The sequence below is a fragment of the Camarhynchus parvulus genome, chromosome 2 (genome assembly GCF_901933205.1).
Source record: "Camarhynchus parvulus chromosome 2, STF_HiC, whole genome shotgun sequence".
In the NCBI taxonomy this organism is placed as follows: domain Eukaryota; kingdom Metazoa; phylum Chordata; class Aves; order Passeriformes; family Thraupidae; genus Camarhynchus; species Camarhynchus parvulus.
In genome coordinates, this window is record NC_044572.1 from 148,694,815 (window position 1) to 148,711,572 (window position 16,758).

General features: G+C 41.2%; 1 protein-coding gene across 3 annotated transcripts in view; it reads right to left on the bottom strand.

Moving 5' to 3' along the window:
* Positions 1–14,144: 14,144 nt before the first annotated feature.
* The window catches only part of TSNARE1 (t-SNARE domain containing 1), a 441,704-nt gene continuing 439,090 nt past the window's right edge, over positions 14,145–16,758 (bottom strand). For all 3 annotated transcript variants that reach the window (XM_030944149.1, XM_030944147.1, XM_030944148.1), the window contains exon 13: positions 14,145–15,109. The gene's annotated coding sequence lies outside the window, so the exon portion shown is untranslated. The remainder of the gene's footprint in view (positions 15,110–16,758) is intronic.

Here is a 16,758-nt window from a genome sequence, read left to right on the forward strand (position 1 = left end):
TATTTGCTTTACTTTTTGAGATTCAGATGAGTCACTGCCCACCAGTGTTTCTGATTCTCTCGGGTCTTGTTTGGACTCAGATGGGCACCCTAGCTTCATCCAGCTGAGACTGGAGCTGTCTGTTGGGTGAGAAAAAATGGAAATAAGTCAAGATTTCATCTCTTTTTTACACTGGTGTATCACATACGTTGAAGATACAGAGAACATTTCCAACTTGGAGCAGTCTTTGCCATCAGGAAGATTTTTACATCCCCTCTGCCCTGAGGGTTGTTGAAGGCAATGCCTCCTTGTCCAAAGGTAATGGAGAGGATGGGAGGATATGGATACATGGATATTACTTTTGGGAATAGAGTGAAATATCAAACTTTCCACAGGCCTGAGTGTTTTTTGTCATTCTTTAAATTCTCTTTGAGTATTTATTAAAAAAAATTGTTGTCAGTATCCTTCTACCTTTGAAGCTGATTTTTTCATTTTTAATATAGCTCAAAGCTTCAGTTTGCCCAAGCCTTAATCCTAATTTTTCTGAGAAAAAGAAGATTTGGGCTATTTTAGTTTTCTATAAATGGGGGCCAGGAATCCAAGCAGCAAAAGATAAACATCATGTCTTTATTTATCTCTTTAGAGATAATGTTGTAACCTAGGAATACCAGTGCAATAAGTGACTCACTTTTATCTGGTGATATGTATCAGGCCATTCAGACCTTTTGCTGTAAGAAACCCACATCTTCACAATTTTCTTTGTAGAAATCAAATGAAATAAATCATTTAGGGGTATATTTTCAAATATTTTAAAGATACATTTTGTTTTGCTTTGGTTTGGTTCATTAGTTGGGGTTTTTCTCATTGCATTGAATTGCAATTCAGAATTAAACTCAACTGGAGGTTAAGAAAAGGACATGTAGGTGTCCTTTATGATGAATAAAGCTACAAAAGGTAATAAATAAAACATGGCATCACTAACCACTGGAGACATCTTGTGCTTTTATCTGCACTGTAATGAAATACTTTACCAGTGAACATATGTGATACTTGAAAAAAATGACCTTTGCCAAGCAACAAGATTATTTTGTTCTCCCTTGTCTAGAAAAAAACCCCACAAAACTGTATAGAATCTTACAATGTTTATAGGTTTATTAACTCTTCTTTTTTTGTTTCTTACAACCTAATGCAGCAGTGATGAAATACTTCGGGGGACAGCCCCAGAGGCTCTGTTTGACTACACACCTGGGAGAACATCCCCAAGGCACTGGACAAAACCAACGGGCTCCAGATGTGCCCTTCAGGGTCCTCACCAGAAATTTACTTCACTAGAATAATAAGAACTTTGCTGTTTGTTGAAGAATGAGGGCAGGACAGGTAAAGCACTAACAATTTACAGAAATCCCTTCGAGCTTGCAGCAGCAGCTGCATGTTTTGGTTTAGACTTTGCTCCATAAACTGTTGGTGGGGAGTCACTCCAGTTGTCCTGGTGAGAAAACCACACAGAATTAAAAATAATTAAAATAGATATATAATCAAAGAATGGTTTGGGTTGGAAGGGAGCTTAAAAATCATCCCATTCCAAACCCCTGCCATGTCAGGGACACCTTCCACTGGACTAGATTGCTCAGAGTTTCATCCAACCTTGCCTTGAACATCTCCAGGGATGGAGCTGCCACAGCTTCTCTGGGCACTGCCTAAAGGTTTATTAAAGTTGTAATCTCTTGTTTCAGCATTCACCTCTTTGCCCCCACAGCATATTTTGAAAATACCAAAGAATGCTGAAATCAAATCCATCAGACTCTGAGATTCCACAGCCACCCAGGTTATCTTGGGGCTGTTACCTGAAATATTGCACAGAGGAACCATTCTGGGGTCTCCTTTTGGAGCTTCCTCTGCTGCTTTTGCATCTCTTGCCACAATGGTCCTGGTGACAGTTTGACCTTACCCTGTCTTTTCTGTGACAGCCATTCAAACTCCATAAAAAGTGCAGCTTCATTCTTTCTCCTTTTGTCAGCCACAAAATAGTTCAAAACATCAAAATTACATAAAAATATTGATGTATCAATAGTTACTCAACATCTCCTTGATGTTCTTCTCCAGCAGTTTTCCATGACTCTGCAGACTCAGCTGTTCCTTCCTTGTCCCAAATTATGCAGAAAATGCCAAGTCCAGAGTGACAATTCCACCCTTTTTGATTCAAACAATAATCCAACACCTTAGTAGTGCCTAGGTTTTAAAAATAATCTTGGTCTTCACATTTTCTCTTCCTAAAGGGTGCCTTTTTTTTTCTTCATAACCCTCTAGTTTTCTTAAGGGAGGCATGAGACTGACCTCAGGCAGCAATTATTACTCTTTACCTAAATTTATGTGCCTCTAACCAGCAATAGAAATATGACAAATGAGCATGAGTGGAAACTGTAAACCCCAGACTCCCCTGGGATTTAGCAACTTTCTTAATGAGAAAAACAATAACCATCCCAGTCCTGGGAGGGTTGAAGATAAATGACTGTCTGTTGTTGATATTTTGATCTATGGGACAAATATGGTGTTTCTATTGAGAGAGAGTTTATATAAAGGCAGCTGAAACTCACAGGCTGTGTTCTTTGAAGGCAAATCCACTTGATATCACTAACAGAGAAAAGCAGAAATGTGTTTTTAAATCACTACCTTTCCCAGGCTCAAAGAGGAACACGTTTCCGCCTTCTCTTTTTCTTTTATTCCTTTTTTTCTTCTTTACCATTTCTTGAACTAAAAGACCACCCAATGAGTGGAAAAATACCTGGAAGGTCATGTTACAAAATTCACAGATCTCTCTTAAACTGTCCTTTGGACAGCCACACACAAAGGCTCTGAAGGCCAAAGATGTTCTTTAATGTCAATGAAATATTTGTGCAAGGGAAAAAAAAAAGCACATGTAAAGAGACAAATTCTAATGGATCTCAGAGACAGAATTATTAGAAATATTTCACAGAATTTCCAGTAATATTGCTATTTTTCCCTTAGCTTTCAGACTGTATTGTCATAGTCTGTGATGTAATATCATTATATTTTATGAAGACTGTATATCACACTTTAATTAACCCAGACAAGTCATTTTCTGTCTGATGGCAAGTTTCTTGGTGTCAAAATAAAAGATGGTTTTTATCTTGAAGAGAGCATTGTGGCTTTACTGATACAATTCTCCTGTTGTTTAACCCCAGCTGGGAACTCAGCCCCACAAAACCACTCTCAACTCCCCTAAAAATGAGAAAACTCATTATTGGAGATAAAGACATTTTAATAGGTAGAAGCTGCTCACATCAGCAAAGAAAAACAAGAAATTCACTCCCTGCTTCCCATGGGCAGGCAGGTGTTGAGCCACCCCCAGGAAAGCTGGTCTCCATCTTTGGGAAAAGAAGCATGACAAGAAAATTATCATCAGATTAAGTACAATTCTGGCAAGTGGAAGCAGGGAAACTCTCAGTAGGGTTGAATTTTTTTGTTATTTTATTTTTATTCCTTTTTTTAAGTGAAGGAATTTAGCATCTGAAACAATTCACCGTATAGGATTAGCCACTTTCAAAGAGTTAAAAAATCCAGATTAGCATTGATGAGGACAAAATCTCCTGAGTAGCAGCACACTTCTTGTCAGGCCCTGAAAAAGCAAAAAAAAATTGAGCAGTATCTGGCTTAAAGTTTCCAAATTCTTGGGAACTGGAAGCCACAACAAACCTGACACAGCGGAGGGGGTGTGTCATTTTGGAACCCTGCAACTGGATTTTCACTGAATGCATTGACTATGCCAGAAAACAGATTAAAAAGGGAAAGCAAAGGAGAAGAGACACATTTCCACCGTGGCACACATCACATTTTTCTTGTGAATTGTATTTTTAGTGCTCTTCTATCACATTTCACTCCTCACTTGCATCATTTGCTCTCCGAACTTCTGATTCTTGCTCTCTTGGGGTCATTTTATCCTGTTGATCTCTGCCTCCGCCGCCTGAACTGTACAACATTTTTCCAGATTTTTCCTCTCTGTAGCTCAGATGTCAAGGGATTTTAGCAGCAGGGGCTTTAACAATTGTGATAGGTCTCAGGGATTTTATAACTGTCCATTAAAATCAAGGGGGAAAGATGACTAAGAGAAAAGTGTTTTTTTAAAAACTTTATTTTGTAAAACTTGTAGCATAGCTTTGCTTACAAATAATGCAAAACCCAGCCAGGTGAAACCAGCCATGGATTGATAAGACAAAGCAGGTCTTCATTACACATGAGCAGTGGTTGTGTGATCATGGAATAAACACTAAAAGCTTTCACCAACCCCGCTGAGGCTTTTGTGGCTCACCCTCCAAATCACCTCTCTTTCTCCTGTTCCACTCCAGGGGTTTTACCTCACCTGCAATCATCCCTTCAGACCTTCTGACATGGCCCAGCCAGTTCCCCTGGCTCATATCTGTTTTTATGATGCTTATTGGCTGTGATAGAAACCAGCAAGGGGCCGTTCTCCTGCCCCCATCTCCTGCCCCCATGGAACTGAGCGCTGAGTTGTGGCTGGGGAACATTAACTCTCCAAAGGAGCATGGAAATGTTTGCTCTGACTGGTGATCTGGGAGGTTTTATTGTCATGATTACCGTCTCGCTCTTCTATTCTTAGCTCCAGTTCTTGCTTTTAGTGCCTGCCAAATCTCAAGGGGTTTTGCAGAGACAGGAATAATTTTCTGGAGAGGAGTGTGGAAGTTTCCATGTGGCAAAAAGAAGGGAATGGGAGTGTGGTCAAGTGGGCAGCAAATCAGGATATGAATCAAAGACTGCTGATACTGAGAGGAACAAAAATATAAACTGCAGGGTCTTTGGGTCCTCAGAATAATATTTTTTTAATATACATATACATATACATATACATATACATATACATATACATATACATATACATATACATATACATATGTCTATATCTTACAATGCCCAATCTTTGTGTGGGGCAAAAATGTAAAAATATCACATTTTTTTGGTGAAAAGCTATGTTTAATAATATGTAGGAGGGGCTGCTGAGAGCAGGAGAGCAGTGTATTTCTCAGTACTTCTCTATAATATTTTGTCCCTTTAGTTGTAAAGTGTTTTACCGGGAGATTAAATACAATCCTTAAATCCTTTACTGTCAACACAGTCTGAGTCCAAAGCAAACAATGCAGATAGCAGCAGCAAGCCTTTACTCCTGATCAAGTAGGGAATTGATGAGCTCAGGAGGCGGTGCCAGGGTTGCCTCTCTTGGCCACAGGTAAGGAGAAAGCTCTGCTCCAAAATGAGCATCTGTGTTCTTGCTTGCACGGATCAAACCCCTTTTTATACTGTCATGAGTTTGGGAGAAATCCATGGGAGACTGTGAAGAGGGAAAAGGTTCCAGTGCTGTGGACAGAGAGGTGGAAGGGGAAAGAGTGGCTTTTTGAATCTTTCCAAACCTCCTCACCACTCCAGACCTCACTGGATTGTCTTCAGAACTCATCACCTCCCTTTATCCTCCCTCTTTTTTAACCTGCATTTCTCAGAGGCCTGACATCATCTTCACATTCTTCCCCTGGAATTCTACCACACTTTTGATGCCCTGAGGGCTGGAAATGAGAGTGAGAATCCCAGAGGTGCCAGGCAAGTGTTCTGCCTTTTGGGGCCACCTCACAGGAATTTTTTTTTGACACAGCTGACAGAACAATGAACTTCTAATTCAATTACAAATTTTCATTTCCCCACACCAGGAAAAAGGAGGGAAAAACCCCATGTACACTTCTCATCAGTAAACCAGACTTTTGACTAATGTCAAAATTGAGCTCATGTACAGGCAATGATTAACCAGTTGTGAAGAATAACAACATACTAGGATGACAATTTGGCTTCTCATTGTTTTTCTGTTGTCCCTTAGTCTTTGGAAACTGCCCCTGCCCTTCTGTAGAGGGCAAATGTCGATGAACTGAGTGGCTGGAGAAAGGCAGAAATATTCACCTCATGTAAGAAGCTGACAAAAGTCAGGTGATCTTTCCTTTCCTGGTTGTTCACCTTCTAACACAAGAGAAATTTTGATGATTTTTATCTGATGGACACTTCATAGAAGTTGTTGATCATGGAAGAGGGGTGGCAGACTGCCAGGATAGCATAATACATCTTGTTTATGTTTTAAAGCACAGATTATTTGATGCCATTTCTCAGTAAGATCAAAGATCAGAAACTGAATTCTATTTTTATGGATCCAATGTGGAATTGGTCATACCTGGAATCCACCTGACTTGGAGGAACAAAACACATTAACTGAAGAATTAGCAACAGTTTCCACTCCTGCCTATCTTGTCTCAAACATGAAAAGTTGTTTTGTCTTTACTATATATCCATATAATCTGAATTCTCTTCAGTGGTGTTCAATTTCCTCCCTGTGGATGTACCTTCTTCCTCTGAGTTATCCCAATAAATCCTTTCACACCATCCAGTGCCAGAGTTTTGTGACCATAACCCACAGATATAATTTCTCAGGTGTCATCTACAGTGATGTTCTTCACAACAAAGTTTTCTGACTTTAGTAATATATAAAGCCATTGATGAATCCTCTAATGACTTTAGGGAATGGAGAGTGACCTTTTTTTCAGTCTTTGCACTGTGCTTGCATTTTCTCCTTTGGGGACCTTAAATATTTCAGGGCATTTATAAAGGTTGACGACTTCTTGCCTGCCTGCCTACCTCTGTGGAGTATTTTATTTGGTCTTATGTCAAATGAAGATGCAGGCTCAGAAGGTTAGTAACACTTAAAAGCAGAGGAAAGATCAATATGGGATTTGGAAAAGTGGGAAGAAGCAGCCCTGATGGAACTTTATAGCCCACCAGAGAGTGTTTTTATCTTGGAGCTTTGTGAAGGGAAAATCAGTCTAGACTCACCCTACCTAACTGAGGCTCTAAATTTTGAACATATCAGCCCTTGGGAAACATAAGAATCTCCAGAGGGTAGTAGAGTCTATCCCAAGATCTTTTTCCACTGACTGTAATAGGAGCTGAAAGTGGCTGTGCTCATTTTTAAATGCTTAAAGTAAGATCAGGTGAATCTGGGCTCAGCACTGAATCCAACTTACCTGTAAAGAAAACGAATGCTAAAGCCATCCTGCAGATTGAAGAATTGTTGAGTCTGTGCTCGGAATGTGCAGGGCTGGAGGATCCTGGCAGAGGCTTCCCAGCACTTGGCCTTGCTGCTGAGCATGTCAGAAACACCCCAGTGGAATCATGAAGCCAGGAAACAAAAGGCAAAGGACACCCCAGTCCTGCCTGGTGTTTTCCTGCCTGCGGCTGTCAGCAGTGCCTCTCACCCCAAACTTCTGCCTTTTGCTAACTGCCTGGTGGTCAGGAATTCCAGGAGCTCTTCTGGTGCATCAACATTCTCTATGAAGCCTTTTTTTTGCTTCGTTTTCTTTCTTTATCTAGTGTGACAGCAAGCTGGGTACTACAAAATTAGTGCCGCAGTTAGACAGAGGATTGCAGTACTCACTCCTGGGATCTCTTTTCAGTGAACTCTACTCTGCTCTTGTGAGACCTCTCCTTCAGCACTGTGGCCAACCCTCAGGCCCCCAATACAAGAAAAATGCTGGAATGAGTCCAGAGGAGGACACCAAGTTGATCCCAGGACTGGAACACCTCAGCTATGGATCCAGGCTGGGAGAGCTGGGGTTGTCCAGCCTGGAGAAGAAAAGGCTCTGGGGAGACCCAAGAGCCTCTTCCAGTGCCTGAAGAGGATTCAAGAGATCTGGAAAGGACTTTTCACAAGGGCATGTATAGCTAGGATGGGGGATGATATTCTTAAGATTAAGAAGATTAGGTTTTAGATATTAGGAAGAAATTCTTTATGGCACTGGCACAGGTTGCCCAGAGAAGCTGTGGCTGCCCCATCCCTTCAAGTGTTCAACACTGGGCTGGATGAGACTCTGAGTAACCTGGCATAGTGGCATGTGACGATGGTCACAAGGGTGTTTGGGTGAAGAAAGAGACGAGATGGTTGACTCCATTACAGAAGGCTTGATTTATTATTTTATGATATATACATATACTATACTATACCAAAAAGAAAAAGAGAGTTTCCAGAAGCTACTAAGCTAAGCTAAGAAAAGTAAAGAATTGATAACACACCAGCTCTCTCAGACTGTGTCCGAGAGATCTCAGTTCTGGATTGGCCATTAATTATAAACATGCAAGTTGGGCCAATCCAGACAGACCTGTTGCATTTCACAGCAGCAGATAATCTATTGTTTATGTCTTGTTGCTGAACTTCTCAGCTTCAGCAGGAAAAATCCTGAAAGAGGATTTTTCATAAAGGAAATGTCTGTGACAGTGGCAGGTGTCCCTGTCCATGGCAGAGGGGTTGGAACTAGATGACCTTTAAGATCCCTATCAGCCCAAACCATTCTGTGATTCCTTGATCCTGCTTTCATGTTTTGCAGCCAGCACCAGCCAGAGTCCCCTGAGCTCTCTGGTTTGTCTCTCAGGTACTTCCCTTCTCCTCCAGAGTTCACAGCCTGCAGGGATATCCCTGCACTCAGCATGGAAGCAGCTGCACAAACACATCCAGGCCCTGCAGGGTCTCTAAACTGTGCCACCCCCTGTGACACACAGTGCACTGGCACTAGTGACCCATATAAAGCCCAAGTTTATCCAGTAAATACCTGCTGCAGAGTCTTTCATTCACAGCTACAAGCTGTGTGAACAAAGGATGGAAAATGATGCTCCAGCTACACCAGTCATGAACTTTTTGGCTTTTTCCCCTTGAAATAAAAATAAGGCTTAGCACAGGGATGATTCACTATATCCTCTTGTACTCTTGTGGTTCTTGAGCACAGAGAGATCCTGTTAGGCTGTCAAAGGCAGCAAAGCAGCCAGGCAGGAGATTGAAAATTCAAGCAAAATATTTTGAAAAGTGATTTCAAGATGGGATGTTGAGGAATTTCCCCAGGTGTTTGGTAAGAATCCCTCACTGGAGGTGAGAATTCATTTTTAATAGAGTTTACTTCTGAATCTTCAAATATTCCACTTCAGGAGCAGAAGAATGTCACTTTAAACTTTTCAAATGAGGAAGGAAGGAAGGAAGGAAGTGGCGGAAGGAAGGAAGGAAGGAAGGGAAGGAAGTGGCGGAAGGAAGGAAGGAAGGAAGGAAGGAAGGAAGGAAGGAAGGAAGGAAGGAAGGAAGGAAGGAAGAAAAGAAAGGGAAGAAGGAAGGAAGGAAGGAAGGAAGGAAGGAAGGAAGGAAGGAAGGAAGGAAGGAAGGAAGGAAGGAAGGAAGGAAGGAAGGAAGGAAGGAAGATTTATTTTCCTACACATTTTTCCAGAAACCCCACTATATGACCTTCCTTGCTCTGTTTATATCAATCAAAAACATGTTCACCTTGGAGGTACGTTCTAATTTAATTTTTACGTATATATGTATATATGATTTCTAGCTATGATGGTTAGAGATCTTGGCATTAGTCATAACTCCATTACACTGAAACAAAGATTACAGAGCAACAGTGACCTATTTCATTTTCTAAATGCTATCTGGTATTCTTAAACCTGATACTCCTGTTACTGACAGCATCCAAGGATCAGGAATCCCCATATTTTATTGTGAAACTCAGCAATTTCTGCCATCACTGTGTATATTCAACAACCAGATTTCTAATCATCATCATATTTTTATTCATCTGCTTTCCATGGCAAGGTGCGGGGGAGTTGGCCCAATGTCCAAAGCAAACGATAAATTCTAGAACCAGTAAAACAAAGAAGAAGCCAATTAAACTTCCTTATTACGTATTACTGAGCTGCCCCAGACCAATTACAACCATATTTCTTTGTGGTCTAATTAGGTTCAGCTCAGTTCCAGAGTGTGGAAGGCTGTAATGAGTGAGCACATGAGAAGCACAGCCCAGACTCCATGTGAGGCATCATTAATATGCTCTGGGCTGCTGCCTTGGAAGAGACTGCACCTCATTATGTGGGTTAACACACTTAAACTAAATGGATGAATTGCAGCCACTTTCAGTGTTTCAAGTCCCCTTGGACTGACAGAACTGCAGATTAATAAGTTGTTAGAGAGTGATCTGCTGACCCGCTCCATTGTTCTTCGCTTTCGCTCCATCCACTCTTGGAGGCGCGAAACGCTCAAGTGTAGGAATGTGTCAATCACTGCATTTTCACTTTTGTGGCTCTCTCTGGTTTTTGACTAAGAAATTACCAAAATAGATGAAAGAAGGAAAAATAAAATGCTTGACATGTCCAATAAATTCAGTTGGCTTTGGACCAAAATGCAGCATGCACAGGAGATAACAGGTCCCCTGATAGCACAAAACAGCTCAGGGTAAAGGCTGAACTCCTTTCAGCTGGATGGGGCTGTCTAAAAGTCAGCATTTCATAGAATCAGACAGGGGTTTGGGTTGGAAGGAACCTTAAACATCATCTTGTTCCAACCCCCTGCCATGGGCAGGATCATCTTCCTCTAGATCAAATTACTCCAACCTGGCCTTGGACACTTGCAGGGATGGGGCAGCCACAGCTTCTCTGGGCAGCCTGTGCCACAGCCTCACCACTCTTATAATAATTTCTTCCTAATATCTAATCTAAAACATTGCTCTTTGGGGTTTATATCCTCTGTTTAAAAGGCTATGGAATTATGAGGAGGTAGAAAGGGTGTATTGAGACAGACTGCCAACATCTTTTGTCAATGAAAGGAAAAAAATGGATATGGAATTATAGTAGTTGGAGCCAAATTAAATGAGAAAAAAATAAACAACAAAAAACAAACCCTGGGATTTTGGGGATTTCTTTTTTTTTTCCCCTGTTGGTCGTAGATCTTTGAAACTTATATTCAAGTCACACCATCACCTGGAAAATGGAAAAATTAGGATTGAAGACTGTGAGATTATTAGAGAGAAAAGACTGAAGGTCCTTTTTCTGTTTCCTGTTTACTTGTTTTTGCCAGTGCTGGAGACAGAACACTGAGTGATGTGTAGCATTGAGCTGAGGCAGTAGAATTGTCCTCATGTCCTACCTTGTGCTGATGAAGGCATAGAAGGCTCCTCAAGGCTTCCTCCTGCTTAGTTCAAGCAGCTCTTTTCCCAGCACAGCAGATTTCACAGAATCATAGAATCCCCTGAGTTGGAAGGGACCTACAAGGTTCATCAAAGTCTGACTCTCGGAATTGTATATACAGTAAAATTTTTCATGCGTGTCCTGAAAGGGGATAAAAAGTCAAGAAACTGTTGAAGAGTTGATGGTATGTGCAACACTCTCAGTTTTGAGATCTGTCTCCTTCTGTGGACTCAGTTTTGGCAAACAGTCATTTTTAAAGATCTCAGAATCTGAGAAATTCCCCTGGCTCCTGCATGGTTTGTCAGCAGCACAAAGCACCCAAACAGGTTTCTTTTCTCATGTTCACATTTATCCTGAAGGCACCAGAGAAAAAACTGTTTCCTATTCCACTCCAGACTAAGAGGACCTGACAACTTAATAATTGAACTGGGTACTTAGCTCACCATGTCTCTGATGTGCCTCTTTTTAATTGGTTTTGTCAGGATCTTTTTAACTTCTCTTCCACTGTTGCCAGCATGCTCTCACTCCTCGTAATGCCTTTGCAAAGAGGTTTTATTAGAATTTTCCCCTGTCATATCCCATTCTCACCTACTTGTTACCAATTAACCCTCTACACCATGGTGGTTTGCAGGATCTGCCAAAGTGAACTGCCTGCTGTTGGAAACCTTTGAGCTCTGTGTCTCTGCCAGAGATATTGTAAAGAAGAAACTGTGCCTGTATTTTCTCCCAAAGCATCAGTAACAAAAACAGCTGCTTAATGGCATTGTTAGTTATTCTATTTTCCATGAGGAGGGCAAAGGAAAATGTACCCATGAAATGAGTGAAGAAATAGAAAATAAATCTTCACTTGCAGTTGCAGCCAATGGCTCATTGTCCACGTGGGGATTGGTAACAAGTTGTGTCCATGTGGAGCCAGCATGATTTAATATCATTATAAATGACACAGACACCAGGACTGAGGGCAGCCTTCTGCAGGTTTGTGAAGGATACACTAGAAGGAAAGGATGCTGGGCAGGGGGACTTTGAAGGGCTTGGGAAATGTGAATTGTGTGAGGCTGAACAAGGCCAAGAGCAAAGTCCTGCACCCCATCAGCAGTTCCTGCCCTGGGCAAAACACTCAACTTGGGGAAATTAGTTTGATATGTTACCAATGAAATCAGAGTAAGATGATGAGAAATAAACCCAAATGTTAAAACAACTTCCCCCCACTCCTCCCTGAGTTTGACTTCTCAGTTTCTGTCTGCTCCCCCTCAGTGGGGCAGAGGGACAGGGAATGGGCCTTGCAGTCACTTCCTCACCCTCTTTGCTGATCCTTCTTCCTCAGGGAGAAAGACTCCTCACATTCCTCCCCCGCTCCATTGTGGGGTCCCTTCCACATGAGAGTTTTCCAGGAACTTCTCCAGTGTGAGTCCTTCCCATGGGCTGCACTTCTTCACAAACTGCTCCAGCATGGTCCCTTCCATGGGGGACAGTCCTTCAGGAACAGGCTGAGCCCTTCTGGGCTGCTTGTGGGGACAATCAAACCTGCTCCAGTGTGGGCTCCTCTCTCTGCAGGGTCACAGGTCCTGCCAGGAACCTTTGGACCCCCAAGAGCTGCAGCGGCTGCGCTGCCTCACCAAGGCGTGCAGGGGAACCTCTGCTGCAGCTCCTGAGCAGCTCCTGCTGCTCCTCCTGCCCTGACCTGGCTGTCTGCAGGGCTGTTCTCTCACATTCTCACTCCTCTGGGTGCTGCTGGGGTTCCACTGCTCAGCCTGGAGAGGAAAAGGCTCTGCACAGACCTCATCTCAATTTATCAAGGGAGCTTATAAGAAAGACAGAGATTCCTTTCACCAGGGTGTGTAGTGACAGGAGAAGAGGAAATGGTTTTAAACTGAGAGAGGGGAGATTTAGATTAGACAAAAGGAAAATATTGTTTATAGTGAGGGTGGGGAGGCCCTGGCACAGGTTATCCAGAGAAGCTGTGGCTGCCCCATCCCTGGAAGTGTTCAAAGCCAGGCTGGGAAAGGGCTTGGAGCAAGTTGGTTTAGAGTAAGACCCCTGTGGCAGGGACTTGGACTACACAATCCTTGGAGGTCCCTGCCAAACCAAACCATTTTCTAATTCTCCTATTTAGTGTGAATATGCTGTTTTTAATGAATAGTTTGGTTTTATTAATGATATTTACCATTATAACCAAGTCTACAATACACAACAGCCCATCTTTGTTGCCACATGATTTCCTCCTTGCTTGAAGCCAGGCAACCTCTGTCGTTTCAGCAGAGAAATTCTTTACCTGGGTCATCAATGCCAAATGATCTGCTGTGTGAGCTGGCCCAGGGAAAGCTCAATCATACTAATGAGGTAATCACTGAGCTCCTAATGAATGGGATTAGTGACTGGGCAAGGATTGTTTGTCCTGGATCCCTTGTTCAAATGCAGCTCGAAGCTCTCAAAATATTTGCTTGCAATCAGCTACGAGCTGGGCTCGTTTCAGCTCTCACTAACTAGATGAAAATTATTTTAATCTCTGCAGGATTTGCCAAATGCGCTGATGGAGGCAGTCTGCAGTTTGTGGGGAAAGAGGGGAGTTCCAGTTCAGAAGTAAACTCTCTCTAGTAAGGTAAAGCTGTAGGTGTCATAATTTCTAATTTCATGCCAGCACAAAGCTCGGCTGGAGAAAAAGAAGAAGAGTGTCACTCTATTCATTAGCTTTTCTTAATCACAATTAATGAATATTTAGTGTAACATATACCAATCCAGTTAGGCAGATTTTATATATCTAAAGAAAAGCCACCAGAAACTGTAGCTTGTGTTTCTTCTCCAAACCTGACTGTGCTGATTTAAGAAGTTTCACAATTTTGTCCCTGAGTGAGCTTAAGCACCTGCAAGATTTCTCTGAGCATTTTCTGTGCTCAGCCTTTACTGATGAAAGACTGTGTCAGCTCTTTGGAAAGGGAGCGTGTAACTGATATCAGTGCAGGTGAGAATCCAGTTTAATATTTGTTATTCATTTCTAAAACTCCACGGTACCCAAACCCCCATAACATATAGAGGCAACTTTTTTTTTTCTTCTTTTTTTCTTTTTCTGGTAAGAAATATTTTTCAAAATCAAAAGATTTTGCTTTTCCCAAAGAGTAAAAAATATATAATTTTGTTAAATTCTCTTCAATAATTCCTATGGCGTTTTAATTAAAACCATTTTTGAAATGCTTTATTTACTGGAGGAAAACTGCATTTATAACACACGACACATTTAAAGATGAATTTCAATGGCATTTTCAATCATGTTGTCAGGAAAAAACATTATGGATGAAAATGGAACAAACTCACAAACCTTGGTTGCATTGAAACCTATTAAATGAAGTCTGAAGCAAGATTTGGCATTTTTCATGAGATATCTTGCTTGGTTGTTTTTTTTAAAGGCCACCAAAAAATCATAATATAATGTTTTGTTTATTTATCCTGCTCTTTCAGTGATGTTTCTCATGAATAAATATGCTGTTCTGTGCATACAGTGGGATCAAATAAGCATCTAATTGATGCGTTGTAAACGGCACATGAAATTGTGGAAGTGCTTAGCTCAGATCCAGCAGAGCAAATTCTAAAGCAGCAGTGCACAGCAGGGGAATCTGAGCTAAATTAATTTTTAAACATACAAAAGAGTAACAAAAAAAAAAAAAAAAAAGAACCAGACAAACATCTTGACTTTCACGGTTTTAAATGAGCAGAACTGGAGATCAGGAGCATGTTAAAAACACAAACAACAGAGATGAATTAACAGCTACTTGTCTCACAGCACATTGTATAGCAAATCTGGAGGCAAAGAAATTGAATTCCCCAGATAGGGGGGCATAATTAAAATCTGTAACATAAGGCAAAACATGCCTATGATGAAAGAGGGGAAAAAATAGGCAAAATTATTCACAATGATGCCAACACACAGTATAAAACTTAGCTTTTCTTTCATACAATTAGTGTTGGTTATAGCAGGTTTAACATGACGCGATCAGAAATGCAGACACGGACGTGGGGCCTGAATGTGCAGTGCCTTGAGAATCCATTCCGCTTCCCAGGGTGACCACAGGCTCTGTAAGACCAAGAACAGCTGGTGAGTATTCACAGGACCCCCAGAGAATTTCTGGTGCAGAAGTGTCACTGATGGAAGGGTGGCTGCTCCCAAAAGGCACAGACAGCAACAAAGCAGATCAAGCTCAGGAAAGTGTATTTTCACTGATTCCAGGCTAAGATAATTGTGGAAGTGGAAGGAATGAGAAGACTGGGACAGATTACCCACAAAGGCTTCTCATCCCTGGAGATGTTCAAAACCAAGCTGGAAGGGGCTGTGAATAACCAGGAAAGATTCCCTGCCCATGGCAGAGAGGTTGGAATGAGATGATCTTTAAGGTCCCTTCCAACCCAAACTTTTCCATGGTTCTGTGACTGAGAATACAGAAAAACAAATTCATCAAGAAAATACAGCATTTAACCTGCTGTAGCAAGGAAAAAGTAAATTTTGTGTTCTCTTCAATGCCAGCAGTCCCCATACCTGGAGAAAATTGCATTTCATTTTAAATATATAGTTTTCTGCAAAATGGACAAAAAATAGAAGACACAGCATGGCACTAGTGCACTTTGCTGGACAGAATATAGCTGGGAAATTGTATTGTTCCCCATTTTTCCATGCCATGAAAAACCTAACACCTTAGGCACTTCCTCTGACTAGGAACAACTCATTATAACTTGTAGATGTGTAATTAGAGATCAAAAACACGTAGATCTAAACCATAAAATGTTTACACTATTCATGTAGACAAGTTAATGGAATAAAAAAAAAGTCAATTTTTGATCAAAGAGTCTATTTCTCTCCAATTACTGTAAAAGAAACTTCTTAAGAAACACATCAGCAGCAGGATAGCACCTCCAAGATCAGCACTTTGCACTTCTGAGGTTACACAGATTGTATTTTTGCACTCACCACCTATGAAACAGCCCTGAGTGTTTGTAGGAAGCATCACTATGAAATATATCAGCAGGCTTTTGTAGTGTTTGTGTTTATTCTATTTCTGCTTCCTCAGCGACTGTGTTTGTGTACACATGCAGTCTAAGAAAATCTAGTTAAACTTGTTATCCAGGGTGAGGAAAGGAATGAAAAACTGGATTATTATTATTATTACTGAAGGCATAACTGATAACAACTTCTTTTCTTTTTTCTAGCTCTTTTTAATACAGGTGAAAACCTCAGAAACACTGTTTTAATTATGCTTTACTGCAAACCAACAAGGTGTTAAAATAGACCATGATCAGACACAAAGCAGCCAAATACAGACACAAGCATATTTTCATTTATGCTAATTTTTAAACTGCTCATTATAAGATTGTTCAGATAATATTTTTGAAACCAGATGTCCATTGTGTGCTGTGCTGCAGATACAAAGCAGAGATGAGGGTTCCTGCATTGTGTTCACATAAACACCTCAAAGAGGCAATAGAAACACTCTAATGGAAGGGTACCCTTCTGAAGATGACATTCATCCCAGCTAATTTAAGGTCTAAGCACCTCCATCTGAGTAGAATGACTCCCAGGCTCCAGGCTCCTATTACAGTAATTACAGATCTAATCAATACAGCCAAAGATTTTTAGGGTTTTTAGGGTGGGGATCATTTGAATAAAGTAATCAACTCCATATTGACCTAAATTTCACTGGCTGGTATTGACTCACATTAACTGCAAAGGGA